The sequence below is a fragment of the Perognathus longimembris genome, chromosome 7, assembly GCF_023159225.1.
Source record: "Perognathus longimembris pacificus isolate PPM17 chromosome 7, ASM2315922v1, whole genome shotgun sequence".
Taxonomy (NCBI): Eukaryota; Metazoa; Chordata; class Mammalia; order Rodentia; family Heteromyidae; genus Perognathus; species Perognathus longimembris.
The window spans coordinates 20777507-20793272 of NC_063167.1; the positions used below are offsets into that span (position 1 = coordinate 20777507).

Here is a 15766-nt window from a genome sequence, read left to right on the forward strand (position 1 = left end):
TCCAATGCTTATGTACTGGCAGAGTTACTATTATGAAAATGGCCATCCTCACCAAAAGGCCAATACCATTTTTTACAGTAATAGAAAAAAAAGCCTAAGATTTATGAAAGCACAAAATACCCAGAATAGTCAGAGAAATCCTGAGGAAAAAAATAATACTGAATCATAATATATGATTTCACAATATACTACAGAGCCATAGTAACAAAAATTATAGTGGCACAAAAACAGACATGTAGAACAATGGGATATACTGGACATTCCAGAAATAAACTTACATAGCTATAGCCTTCTGACTTTGACAAAGAAGCCAAAAACACACAAGGGAGGAAAGATAGCATCTTCAACAAATGATGTTGGAAAAACTGGACATCCACATGTAGGAGACTAAAACTATATCTATATCTCTCACCGTACAGAAATCAATAAAAAAATGAACTATGCAATTTATGTACAAGGATGAGAGGGAGAAAGTGGGGGAAGTTAAAGAAAATGGTGACATTGTCCAAAGGAGAAATGTGTGTATTACCTGAATTATGAAATTGTAACTCCTCTATACACACCTTAATAATAACAATAGATTTTTGTCTTCTTTTTTGATATGGGGATTGAACCCAGGACATTGCACTTGCTAGGCAAGTGCTTTGCCACTGAGCCACATTCCAACCTAACAATAATTTTTTTTTAAAAAATCCATCAAAATGACCACAGATCTTACTAGAAGATCTGAAACTCTGGAACTACTACAAAAAAACAAACAACAACAAAAACAGAGAAAGCACTTGATGGTATAGGCATGGGTAACAACTTTCTTGAACAGGGTTATTAAGAATTAAGAAATGGGACTGTGTCCAAGGTAAAAACTTGTGCATAGCAAAGGAAATAATCACAGGAATAAGGAGAAAATCCACTGAATGATAGAAAACTTTTGCCAGCTATTCATCAGATTTAAATATTCTGGATAGATCCAGAGTATTAGAAGAGCTACAAAAATTAAATGCTAAAAGATCAAATAATTCAATTAATAAATTTGCAAATGAACTGAACAGACAGTTATTAAAAGAGAAGTATAAATGGCAACTAAGTACAGGAAGCAAAGTTCAACATCCTTAGCTATAAAGAAAATGTGAATGAAAAACCACTGAGATTCCAGTTCAACCCAGTCAGAATGGCAACCATGAAAAAACTAAGAACATATGCTGGTGAAGTTGCAGGGGGTGGGGTGATATGGTGTTGGGTATGCAACAGTTAAGTTAACTTTTAGCTTAATAGCTGATTTAACTTTTTCAGTTAAATTGGCCTATACAGCTGGTTTCACTATTTGATTATTGCTTTGACCGGCTGCAGTATATAGTTAATGAAGCTACTTTTCTAATGAAGGAAATGATGATTATTTATCCAGTGTTGTCTAACAATGCCTCTGTGGCCCAGAGAGCATGACTGCAAAGTGAGTGACCCAAGGTTGTACTCATGGTCTACTGCCAGCTAAATTATGGTGCCAGTGAGGTTAACGCTGTGTGGCATTGTAAGAGATAGCATAGTGTGGAAGAAAAACTTAAACACATCACTTCGTATCTCTGGATCTCAGTTTTTCCATTAAATATCTAATATATACACCTAAAAACTGAATTTATTGAGTTGATATAAAGATTGAAATATCTAACTTGAAATATCTAACATACTTGCATACATACTTGTACATCTCTTGCTCTCACACACAAGTACACAAATACACACCACAAATCACACATCATATACTACATATACACAAAAGGCTAATAATGTAGTTTTTCATTCCATGTATCTTGGCTCAAAAAGAGGTTATTACAATTAGCCTCACCTATTTTCAGTGTAGTCAGCAAGAACATGGAGAGAAATGTTAATTCTGGTGTCAAATTGTCAATCGTTTAGTGAGATTGCTGCGGTTAAACTTCTCTAGCATTTAATGTGTCTGATCTTGCTTTAGTTTCAATCTTTATCTCAATGTTTGAGTGCTTGACTTCCTATTTGAAAACTGGGATGAGGCATCAAATGCAAACATTTAAACACTGAAGATCACTAACAAAGAATTTAAGTAGACTGTTGGGCGGTTAATGGGTTTACAGCATGGACTCAGTAACTGGTTACAACTTCGAGCAGCCAGGATCTTCAATACACATAACTGATCTGTCTTAGCCTTATTCTGAAATTTGTCTTCAATCTCCTACAATCCTGTAATAATGAATTAGTCTCTAATCACATGCCATATGGGAAAGCTATAAATTCCTTAAATCCTGTTTTGATTTATCTAGATATACTATACTTCTTTAAATACAGATCTACTTTTTAACTATTCAGAATCCATGTCTTTGAGGGGGACAGTACTGGAGTTTGAACTCAGGGCCTCATGCTTTTGACTTTTTCGTTCAAGGCTGGCACTCAACCACTTGAGTTATACCTCTATACCTCTACTTTCAGCTTTTTGGAAGTTAATTGGAAATGATTCAGAGTCTCATGGTCTTTTTTGTTTGGGCTGGCTTTTAACTGTGATCCTCAGATATCAGCCTCCTGAGCAGCCAGGTCTTAGCTATCAGCAACCAGCTCAAAGCCATGTCTTATGAGAGAGTTTTTTCCCCTCCATTCTGGGGTTTGAACTAGGGCCTTGTTCATGCTAGACAATCACGCCACTGAAGCAACATAGATTAGGGACCAGAAGGCATGGGAACCAGTAGCTATAAGCCAGAAACAAGTACTGTATTAACACATAACTTGACCAGGAGCATGGGCATAAATTTTTCTTTTATTCATCTACTCCCCTACTAAGCTGAAGCATACAATAGAAAAACAACACGGTGACCTTGCCAGAATGATTAATATGCCCTAGTTACTAAACAAGTCTGTCTTGAAGAGAAATACTTGAGAAAAAATGTTCAATAAAATACTCCTTTGATTGCCGACATGTTTGTGAAAGAAAAAAAACCATCTATATAACAGTAACTCAAATTTAGTAAAATTAACCAAGATCTGATGTGTCTAGGCAGAACTGATAATGTCAAAACCTTGTAGCAACTAGAATGACTAAAATGTTCTCAGAACAAGGGAACTCTTATCTAAAGGAATGTTTAACCAAAACTCCCTGCCCTACTTTGCCCAGTGTTAATATCTCTAATGTTAAAAGGCTACTTATTATGGTCCTCTTAATGCCCACCCTGTCTTTGGAGTATATCTTTCACTTTCTTCTTGATTGCTAAATAAAATTCTGCTAGTCTCTTACCTGTGTCTCATCGTGAATTTCTTTTCTGTGTTAGAGACAAAGACCTACATGGTCACAAGTTGACTTAGAAGTTCCTTTCTTAACTGTGATTCTCTCTCTAGTCTTACTTTTATCCATACCATGCTCCACAATGCTGATCTTCCTAAAAGCAAATTTGATTGTATTCCTCTTCATGAACTAGAATAGCCCTATGGCCTCTACCACAGAAGTCCAAATTTCTTAGTATGGTAAACTAAGCCTTTGGGATTTGATACCTTGTTCTGTGACTAACCTACTCAATATTCTATTGCCATGTTGGATTGTTTGGGCTTGCCATATGTAGTCTTTACCTTAGAACCCTACCTGTGCATACACTGCTTCCTCTCTACCTGAAAAGGCCTGACTTACCCTTAGTTGGCATCTCAAACATCAATCTCTTCAGAAAAACATTCCTAATGTTTCTAAGCAGAGTTAAGGGCTCCTTCCTCTAGGCTTTCAAGATCCTTTGGTCATACTCCCACTAGAGTACTACTTATAGTACCATAGTGAAGGGTTTCATGTCTGCCTCTCTTAAGATACATCTAGAGTACTAAGATTAGGTTCTAGCTATCTTTCTTTACTCTGCTACTTGAGTAGGGAAGGAAGCTTTGAAAATGCTTGCTGAATAAATGAAGATTGTGAAACTGAAAAAAACAAACAAACAAAGTTTAAATTCTCAGGTGAAAAGAGACACAGGAGGATGCTAAAAGTCAGTGAGAGATGTGGTTAGTTTTTCCTTGTAAATAGGTTTTGTCACAGTTGGCAGCTATGATACTGCCCTCCAAGGATCATCATGATCAGAGACAAAGTTTTATGATGTATATTCCATAAATCTGACCAAAATAACAAATTCCACACCCTCAACCATTTTTCACATTTTCCACTTTGAGAAAAACGTTTCATTTTCAGGTGTTTTGGTATCTTCTGAGAAGTAATTTCTATTTCAAAATGCTCCCAAAGCCAAGTTTCCCCCTCTTTTTCTCTCTTGCTCTTTTGCAAAGTAGAATGGAAAATATCAGTGCTAAGTTAAAGATGAGAACAATATGAGACCAAACTTACTACTGTACAACTCTAGGGAAGTTATTATGCCTCTATACATCTCTACTTTCTCTATTTTCAAGAGAAGAAACTCTACTATCTAGGAGATCTCAGGAAATAAAAGGTAAACCATAGACATGGCTTACTATGTACCTTACTGAGTTAACCCATCTATTTCTGTAATTCTTTTTAATTGTTATTTTAAAGGTGATGTACAGAGGTGTTTACAGTTACCAAAGTCAGGTAATAAGTACATTTCTTTTTGAAGAATGTCACCTCTTCCCTTGCTCTCTCCCAAGTGTTTTTATTTCTATAATTCATTGATGAAGGATCTAGGATTATCCTTAGCATACAGAAGAAAATGGGAGCACAGACAGAAAGTTGAAGAGAATGGAGATCACAATTGAAAAATGGCAGAGGCAAGGCTGGAACCTGAGCATTCTGGCTCCTGGGCTGTTTAACATCACCCTCTCCTGCCTCCCTGTAGGTCAGTGAAAGCTCTCAGGCACAAAACAAAAGAAAACAACCCCAGTGCCTTAAAGTACAAAGGATTAAAGTTACACACACACACACACAAAATGAATGCAAGCTTTATTCATAACTAAGCACAAAGGAAAAAGGAGAAGAAAAGGAAAGAAGACACTGAAGGGCAGTCTTCAGATATGGGACAGTGTTCCATATTTCAATCACATCACTTATTCAAGATTGTAGGACCCCAAACCATCATTTATAACTAAAATAAGGATGGTGCTTGTGTATTTCAGCTATCAAGATGATAAATTTACCCTTCACTGGTTTTATACCTACAGAAAAATATGACACTATCACTAGATGAACATATATACCTTGAGATAAGGCTGGATGAATCAATTAGCTAGGTTTTTCTCTGAAATGATAACAAAAAACAGAAATATACCATAAAATATACTTGTGCTATGCTTTTTCTACAGAAACAATACTTTAAAACATTCAATATTTAATTAAGTCTATAGCACTCTTTACTCAAAAAGACAAGCTGAGCAAAATTCATGGGATGTCTGCTAGGCATAATACAATTATCTTCAAGCTGTCAAGAAGCTCTTATACAATCATCTTGCTTTTGGGGCAATGGGCTACTTAGAAAGGGCTAATAATTGTTAAACTCAAGTAATATATATCAGAAATGGAATCACAAAGGCTCTGTCTGAATTTACAGATGGTTCCTCAAAAGGAACTCTACTTAGGATAGCCATCATTTGCTCTGAATAGTATACTCCTCAAATCTTTTGAGATGCTCAAGCCTCCTTTATCTGTGTCTGTGTTTTCACATCTTCTTCCCTCTGCAGAAAGAACAGAGGAAGATCAGGTTACATTGCTTCTTGGGGCCTGTATAAATTCCTGTGAGGTTCTCTCTTCTGTCAGAAGAAGTTGCCCTGGCAACCATATTTACGCACTCTCTCAATTCCCTCCTTTCCTTTGATTCACAGGTTGGTACAAAAATTAATGTATATTGAATTGCTGAAGCTTACAAGTCAATCAGTCTAATAGACTCACAAAAATTGTAGACTCTGGTTTCTGTCTAAAACTCACTTTATTTAGAAATTTAAATGTAATTCTCCTTAGTTGAAATATTTCAAAGTAGATTTAATATGGATGGTAGATATTTCTGGGTGTAGACAAAAGAATATTTTCCTACGGGAATATGAACAATATTATTCACTAGGATGACAATGAGACAAATTGGTACCGTAGTTCTATGTAAACAAGGAAGCTTTGACAAAGCCCTAGGTGAGAGGAGTCAAGAACCAAGATGGAAAATCCAGGCCATGTGAAATTGTGAGATCAAACTTAAGGCTCTAAGTGATCAGAGGTCAGGAACTAGATGACCCTATGGGGAATGAGTTATCAATAGTGGAGTTTCATTAATTTATTCACCCATATTTATTAAGCAGCTATTAGTTCACGGTACTAGGGCTGCAGCACTAAGTAAACTTGATACAGACTATGACTTCATGAAGTATAAAGTTGAATATGTGAATAATGAACCAATGTTGATTTTAACACCATATGACTTTTAGGGCCAAACTTTACTAAGGATGGTGCAGGGAATTACAGAGATTAAGAAGTCCTCACTAGAGTTCTCTTTCTTTCTTTCTTTCTTTCTTTCTTTCTTTCTTTCTTTCTTTCTTTCTTTCTTTCTCTCTCTCTCTTTATTTATTTATTTTTGGTAGTTCAGGGGTTTAAACTCAAGACCTTGCACTTGCTAGTCAAGTACTCTACTACTAAAGTCATACTTATGCCTGGGTCATCCTGGACTACGATGTTCTATTTTGTGTGCCAGTCCTGGGGCTTGAAATCAGGGCTTGGATGCTGTCCCTGAGATTATGTTTCTCAAGGCTAGTGCGCCACTTCTTGAGCTATAGAGCCACTTCCATTCCTTTCTAAGATAAGAGTCTCATGGAATTTCCTGCCCAGGGTAGCTTTGAACCATGATCCTTAGATCTTAGCCTCCTGAGTAGCTAGGATTACTGGACTAAGCCACCAGCACCTGGCTTGATGTTCTTATGTATTCTTACCAGCTTTTATTGGTTGAGATGGGGTTATGGTGAATTTTTTGCTGGGAGTGGCTTTGGTCTGTGATCTTCTCAATCTCTGTTTCCTACATAGATAGGCTTACAGGAAAAGGCATTGTCAAATTTAAGGCTTCAAATAGTTTTTGACATAAGAAATACTTCACACTTTTATCTCCAATAACTATAATATACACACCTATCAATGGGGAGATGAAGAGTTGTATTTAACGTAGAAACAGTGTAGTATGCCTAGAAACAATGTAGAATACCTAACTTTTCTGAAGAACAGAGTGAAAGTATATAAAAGTAGGAATTATTCTTCAGTGCATTCAAAACCGTTTATTGAAGATCTAATATGTTCAAAGCATAGTTTTAGAAATTGAAGTTATGGGTGTGAAAAAGATATAGTCCTAGAAATTACAACTAAGTGCTAAGTGCTAAGATATGTCACAGTAAGAAGGAAGACCGGAGAGAAAGGATATTAATTAAAACAAGCTTGGAAATGATTCTTAGAAGTGATGCCAGAACTGAGTCTTCAAGATAGAATAATGTTTAAGACTAATTCTGAAGGGATTTGTTACACAGCAATAGACAACTACCACAGTGCCTATGGAGAACCTAGCACTACTGAAAGGACACTGTGGAGAATATCCAGCTGTCCAAATTTTGCTTTGTGACAAATGCCTACAGCACACCAGAAGTCTCTTCCTATCTTCAATGACATGTATTTTGCCCACATTTGGATTAGAAAATAAGAACAATAACACTAAATGGGAAGAACCTAGGTAATAGGCAGAGACAACATAAGCTCGGAGTTGTCTGATTCCTTCCACAAGGTAATCTAAGTTGCCTGGTGTAAGGCTTGGTTCGTATTTAGTTGGATTATTGCTTAGATAGAAGAGGGGAGGGGGGAAGATAAAGGAGGTGAGAAAAATTGTTTTGGAAGGAGCAATAACTGAAGAAACAAAAACAAGAAAAAATTAATTTGTTGTCAGTTCCAAATGACTATAAAGCCAGGAAGGAGGGAAATCACTTTTTTAAAACTAAGGTTTTTGATGATCCATGTGAGTAGATAAAGGAATGGCATAAACTACAAAGGTAAGAGAAGAACATAGGGCAATCCAGATAGTTATGGTAGACAGGGTGCTGTGGTTCAAAGCTGTTGGGCATATATAGTTTGGGGGTAAAAGTGTGATAGCGCCCTGGCTTGTAATACTCCAGATCTGGGGAGACATTCCAAAGCCTGGAGATATTCTGCCAAAGTGTGTAGCTGGGAGACAGCCACAGATGCAGTTGTGGAAAGAGGGGAGGGCTGGACATGGACTGTCCAACCCTCAGCAGGGAGTTTGGGTTGGGTTGGGTTGGGTGATCAATGGCTACAAGCTTCTTGTGTCAGGAGGGGAATCTTTTGCCTGTGATTATTGTGAAGACTCAGAACTTGGAGCCTAAGTCATGGTCTCTGGAGTTGCCTCCCTGCTGCATATGTCTTGCTATTGGGCAGGACTGATAACAATCTAAGCCCAGGTCTAGTGGATCACTTTATTTCTTTAGCCTACTACCTTACTGGGAAGGATCTTAAGGCACAGAGACAGGCAGACAGAGTGCCAGACTGCCTCCATTCTCCCCATCCAATGCAGATTGCGGTGATTTTTGCTTCTCCCAGACTCTGACACAGTCAAGTGACACCCCAAAACTTGGATAGAGTGAGTGAGTGGGAACTTTCTCAGACAGCAGGCTGAAAAAGGTTTTGAGGGTGCCAGCAGTGGTTCTTGGGTCACAAAGAAAATGTAAATGTAGCCCTGACGCTGACAACTGTGTACTAGTCCCTACTTAGTATACCAGAAACCATGTCCCCAATAAAACTGAAGAAAGATCTATCCCAACAGATGTCTAAATTGTAACTTAGAAACACAAGGATTATATGTAAACACACCACACACACATGCAACATGAATCTTCCAAACGTTCTTGATTCTCAAAAGACATTGAAATGGTTAAAATGCCAAAGAAAACATCTAGTTTACAAACTGATCAATGACCTCAAAGAGGGTGAAGTCAAATTAAAGACCCAGATTTTTAAAATTCAACAATTTGGATGAGAAACTCAGTAAAGAGATTCTGAAAATAAAAACAAAATCAAATGGAAACCTTGGAAATGAAAATCAAATAAAAAACTCAATCGAAAGTACCAATAGACTAGACTAAGAGCAAGATTGAAGACAGGCTAATGAATTAACATTCAGAAGCCAATGAACAAAAAGAAAAGCAGTCATGACCACAAACCCAAGACCTCCTAAACATAATTAAGAAATCAAACCTAGAAATCTGTTGTGTGGAAGAGGGCATTGAGATACATCCTAAAGGCATAGAAAACATATTTAATGAAATTATAGAAAAAATTTCACCAAATTAAGGGGGAAAATGGGCATCCAAGTACATGAGGTATTTAAAAGCCCAAACATATATGACCAGCAGAGCCTCTCTATACCATAAAATAGTTAAAATGCCAAGTGCACACAACAAAGAAAGAATACTGAAAACTACAACAGATAAGTGACAAGTTCCTTTCTAAGGCAATCCTATTAGCAGGGCAGCACACCTCTGAGCTGAAACCTTAAAAGGTCAGGAAAGCATGGACTGATGATGCATTTTAAGCTCTGAAACAAATAGCTGCCAAACAAGACACTCTCTCTCCCCCCCATCCCTCCTCTCTCTCAATTCAAATTACTTAAAATCAAAGGAGAAACAAAGGTCTTCTATGATAAGCATGAAATAAAACAATTCATGACCACTAAGTCAGCATTAAAGAAAATACTTAAAGAAATACTATACACAGAAGAAGAAGAAAAACAGACACAGCAAAAGAATTTAGGAAATCTCACTAAAAACAACAACTGATGGACAAATAAAAAGTGAGAAATAACCAAGTATTATTAACTCAGGAAACCTCTTATAAAGAAAGGAGAAGTTAGTTCATTCCTCTCCATAATTATCTTAAATGTAAATGGTCCTAACTCTTCAATTAAAAGGTGCCCAATGGCTGAAGGGATTAAAACAACAAGACACAGCTGGTACTGTCTACAAGAAATACAACTCATTTATGAAGACATGCAGATATTTAAAGGAAAAAAAAAAAGGAACAGAATATTCCAAACAAATGGCATCTGAAAGCAAACAGAAGTAGCTAAATCCTTATCTAATAAATTAGACTTCAAGTCAGTAGAGACTTGAAGAGACAAAGAAGGTCACTATATATTCATAAAGGGAACAACTAATCAAGAAAGTAGGGTGATTATAAATATGTGTACAGAATGTTGATGTACTCAAATTCATGAAACAAATACTGTACATAAAGGGACAGATAAACCCAGATAGTAGGTGGCTTTTAATATCTATTCTTATTGATTGATCAGCTATACAAATCAACAAACGTCAGTTAAACTACAGTATAGAGCAAATGGATTTAATAAATATCAATAACATATCACATCTGACATCTGCAGAGTACATATTGTTCTCAGAAGCCCATGGAACTTTTTCCCAAATAGGTCACATTTTAGGTCATAAAGTATTAACAAATAACAAAAATGGAAATTATTTCTTGTGCCTTACCAGATCAGAATGAAAATAAAAATCAATAGCAAGAGAAACAATACAAACTACACAAATACATGGAGATTGAACAATAAACTGTTGAACTATTAGTCTGTAACTTAAAAAATTAGGAAGGAAATTTAAAATTTCATAGAATCAAATGAAAATAAAAACACAACTTATCAGACCTTTGCTATACAGCAAAGGCAATTAAGAGAGAAATTTATAACTATGAGTGCCTATCCTAAAAAATCAGAATAAACCTAACCAAGGAGGTGGAAGAGTTTTGTAAGAAAAACTATAAAACTGAGGAAAGAAACTGAAGAAGACACTGGTGAACCTTCCTAACCATATAGCTTTTATTAGTACCTTTTCCAACGAAGACACCTTAAGGGCCTTCTTTTGAGCACTAACCCCTCCCCCCCATATATGCACATACTTCCAAACACAGGGTATATCCACTGAAAAGTTCCAATATTGCCTCAAGATACTTAACATTTCACTTCTCCATAAAGCTAAAAGATCTGATTTAAACATTAGGTGAATTCTGGGATGAGGCCTACCTTTCCACTTGTGGGCCCATCCTGTGCTATTACCAATGACCAGGAAGTTGAGTTGGTAGTGCAGTGGCAAATATAGCCACCTTCCAAATGACCAGGAAATAAAAATAGGCTGGCTATTTGACTGCCTGTGAGGTAAAATGAACTATTTATAGTTTTGAAGATAGATGCTAAGGCAGCAAAACAGGGTTTTCTCTGCTCTGGTACCTAAGACCTCAGTAAGAAGAAACCTTATGGAAGCAAATCATGGGCAGAAATTAGGATCAAGAGAATAGGATTTTAGGTGGGAGAGAGCACCAATAGGAGGAGGCATTGGAAGTTTTCTATGGAGGAGATGGTGCTGTCCTTCCCTGCACAGTTTCTGGAGGCTGTCAACGCTATCCAATACAGCTGGCACAACATGAGAGTGGTTTTTATCCTCCTACCATGACTCATGCTCTCTAACTGCTTCCCCTGATCCACCACATAGTCCAATCCTCTTAAGCAGATCCTTCTCATCTTGTTCTCATCTTGTTGCTCATGTCTCTTCAGCATAGTTCCTGGCTCTGACCTGCACTTTTCATTTTTCTATGGTTTAGATTTGCCCCCCCCCTAGGATGCAACCACTAGTATTAAAATATTGTGCCCAGTTTTCAGGCCCCTTTTCTACTTCTGGTTATGGGACTCTTACATGGAAAAAGAGGGATACGAAGATCAGAAAAAGGGATGTGTAAAATATGGGAGAGAAAACAACCATCAGAAGGAAAATACTACTTAAAATGGTCATAGGAATATAGGTAATGTAACTTTTGGAAAGCTATGTCACAAAGAAAGGGGGGAAAAGCCATGGAGGTAATATAAAGCTATTCCCTAGGGATATTATTCTTTTTAAATGTCTGGATCCTTTTGCTTTGGTGATCCTGTCCTTCCAACCTTCCTTGCAAGGTACACTGTTTAAATGTGTTCTCTGGAAAGCTTGTACTGTTCTAGACAATGAATTGCTCCCTCTTCTGTGTTTCCAAATCTCTCTCTCTCTCTCCCCCACCTTTCTCTCCCCCCATATATATGTATGTATGTATATATTATATATATATCCATTAGGCTGTTGTCACTTACACCAATAATTTCATCTCTCCCACTACTTCCTAGAGGGCACAGGCTAATGTTCTCTTATTCATTTTAAAGACATAGTGTCTGGCATACCCCGTGTTTGCTGTTGCCATGATAAAAGACGTGGAAGCCTAATCTACACTTCATTTGCAAAAAAAAAAACACAAACAAAAACAACAAACCACACAAAACATTTGGTTGGTTCTTGGCACTTTTCATGTATATCCACATTTCTCCTTGTTTTTTGAAGAAATAGCTTTAGACCTAAGAAGGAAAGCCTATGGATATAACTGGAACATATTGGCTTTTCATTCCCACTGGTGTTAGAAGCCTTTTCCCTATACACTAAACCTCCCAGGGCAAGCTTAATATTAATGGCTCATCTCCTACGCTAACCATTGTTAGAGAACCGCTAAATTACATTGCGAGTCTAAAGCCGCCGCTAGTTTTAGTGAAGTGGGGGGAGGGGACTAATTAAAAGCCAACACTTCGGTAGCAGACCTAAGGAGGGGGTGTGGGGGAGGAAGATGGGTTTAAATCTCGCTTTATAAGAAATCTGTTAGAAACTCACGTTAAACAGGCGCTTCCTCTGTACATGACAGATCCGATCCAGGTGTCCAGCAGTGACCTTTTCTCAGGGGCGTAAGGTCATCATCACCATCCAGCAGACAAAACAAGGGGCCCGTGGCTTCCTCAGCCATCCCTCCTTCTCAAACCTTGGGGTCTCCCTTTCCTTTAGGGGGTCGTCCTTCCAGCACCGACAACCACCGTTTGCTCGGCTGGGTGCTCCCCGCCCCCGCCCCCGGGCAGCGCCACTCGCTCCCCGCAATCCCAACCCCCTCCCCCGGCTTGACTCGGGGTCGCAAGCGGCGGCGGCGGCGGGGCTGTCAGGCCTCGGCTGAGGAGGGGGCGCCGTGCTTAGGCCCCAGGCTCCCCGCACTCCGCGGGACAGGACCGCAGAAGAGACGCAGGCCGCGCGTCCGGCCCCCGGACCGAGTGGCGGCGGCGGGGCTCCGTGAGCCCAGGGCGGGGGTGCCACCCGCGCCTCCCCACTGAAAGCAAAGCCCGCGACCGCGGCGTCTCCCGCCGGTCTCCCGCAGCCGCCCGCAAGTCAGGGCCTCAAAGCTCAGCCTCGCTCTTGGTGGTGGCGCTGGGTCCTCGGGCGCCTGCCCGTGCCCACCGCACCGCTCCGGCCTCCCGCGCGGCCCGGCCTGACGCCAGCCGCCGCGCCGGGCCGCGCCGTGACAGCTAGGTGCCCAAAGGGTTAAGCCGGCAGAGCGGCGCCGGGTGTCTCCCCGCACGCGCCGCCGTCGGTCCGCCAGCCGGCCCCAGCGCGCACGCGCCCGCCGGTCCGCCCGCCCGTTACCTGCGGTCGCCTCCGCGCTGCTCCTCCTCCACCTGGCCGCTCTCTCCCGGGGGCCGCCCCTCAGCCCGCCCCCTCGGCTCCGCGCCGCACACCCTGCTGGCTACTCGGACGAGGCCCGGGGAGGAGGGGCGTAGGGGTCGATTACCATATATTAGCATAGCGGGGCGCGTCACGTGTCCGCTTCCGCCAATGGTTACTCTTGGAAGGCGGAGATTGGGCTGAACACGCCCCCATACTGCTCCGGGCCTGAACCGGTAGCCATGGCAACGTCTAGACGGGTACGGGGGTGGGGGGGTGGGGGGAGTGGGGAGGCATTGAAGCCCATTGGCTCCCCCAGGAGCATCTCTCCTACCTGAGCTTTGTGTGGTGACAGCACACGGCTGAATTTGACTCCGCCTGGGAGGTTCGGAGTCTGCACGCACTCATGGCGTAAAACAAAATCATGTTCTTAACACTTTCTGTAGACTGTGATTCTTGAGGGAACCCTATGATATCTGTAACTATTAGCATCACTTGACAGTGGGGAAGTGGTGGCTCAGAAGTCACACAACAGCACGGAAGGAAGGAGATCTAAGCCCATTTCTGGACTTCAGCCCTAGATCCTTCTGAGTTATTTTTCTCCAGCAGGGGTCCTCCAACACCTTCTCACAATTCCAGGTATACCAGTAGTTGAGACAATCCTAACAATCTGCAGTGCTTTTCTTTTTCTTATAATGGCTTTTGAACTTAGCGTGCAGAACACTGTGTACTCTCATTACCAAGAGGAGAAATGATGCTCAGAGAGGGAGATAACCTGCTTTAGGCCAAGCAGTTACAAAGAGCTAAGTGTTTAATTACTATAATATATATATACACATACTAATAGCTCACTACTTCAGAAGTGTTTAAATTCAGTGTTCCCAATCAACATACTAGTATTTGCTGTGACCATTTTACAAATCGAGACACAGAGGCTTTGGTAAATTACACACCAATAAGTAAACAGATTTAGGGTTCAAATCCAGGTCTTCCTGGCTCCAAAGATGGAGTTTCACTGTACCAGGCTCATTTAATTTAGATTTGGGTATTAGAACCTTTTGTCTAGTAGAACTTTCTTTCAAGAAAGTTACCTCTTAATCCTACAGCAAATATATCATAGGACATGTGGCATCTGTTGGTTGTAGGGGATAATATTAAAAGAGAACAGTCAGCTTAGCAGAAGCACTCTAGAATTGTATGTGTTCATTTTCACTCCTGCAGATTTGATAGTTTACCTATCAAATCAGAGTAATTAATTTATAAAGCATGAATATCTGCATATGCATGTGTTTAGCTCAGTGGTCCTCCTACTTTTAATTACTATATATATGACTTACTAGACTGAGCCCCCTACCTCAAATAAAATATACTCTACAATTTCTTAGGCACTTTGAGGGATTATCACAGGTCATTTTGAGAGTAAATACATTTTATCTTACTATATGTACTTAAAACGGAATTTCTATCAAAACTTAACCATTTGGTGCTTAAAAGCACAAATGTAGAGGAAAGCTTACATTAAAATACTGACTTTGGGGCTGGGAATATGGCCTAGTGGTAAAGTGCTCGCCTCATATACATGAAGCCCTGGGTTTGATTCCTTAGCACCACATATATAGAAAAAGCTGGAAGTGGTGCTGTGGCTTAAGTGGTAGAGTGCTAGCCTTGAGAAAAAGAAACCAGGGACAGTGCTCAGGCCCTGAGTTCAAGCCCCAGGACTGGTAAAAAACAAAAAAAAACAAAAATATTGACTTCGACACTCAGTTGTGTGTGCTCCAGAGAAAGTTAAAATGGGATAGGAATGTTGTGGGCATTAAATGAATTAAGGCACACACACAAACACAAAAACATTTAGTACAGGACTGGGAGCATAGCCTAAGTGGTACAGCACCTGCCCAGCAAGCCCTGAGATCAAACTTTAGTATAGCCCCCTGTCCCCCAAAGCAGTACAGCAGGCCTGGCACAAGACAAGCCCCCATAGTTGTTGGCTGTTGTCATCCTGTTCCTGGAGCTTTCCTCAAAACAGCCCATGTGTATGGGATTTCTTAAGGCTTCCTGGCTGGTGTTGGCACTCTACAGCTTTCTTCATACCTTGTGGCACATTAAACAGTCTGATGTGCTGGTGAAGGCTTGTTAACTTTCCAAATGACATTCTCTCTTCTTGGGACCATAAATAATTCCAGGACTCAAAGGAGCTGGTTTCTTTTGCACATCTCCTAGCACCAAATTACCAAAGTGGCTCCTTGTAGAGGGGGATGGATCTTGACAAACAGGGGAG

At 40.1% G+C, this 15766-nt stretch overlaps 1 protein-coding gene across 1 annotated transcript in view; it reads right to left on the reverse strand.

The window, feature by feature from the left end:
• Nucleotides 1–12893, reverse strand: part of Phc2 (polyhomeotic homolog 2) — a 96375-nt gene extending 83482 nt beyond the window's left edge. Inside the window, exon 1 of the mRNA XM_048350821.1 lies at nucleotides 12676–12893. The gene's annotated coding sequence lies outside the window, so the exon portion shown is untranslated. The remainder of the gene's footprint in view (nucleotides 1–12675) is intronic.
• Between the last annotated feature and the right edge of the window lie 2873 nt (nucleotides 12894–15766).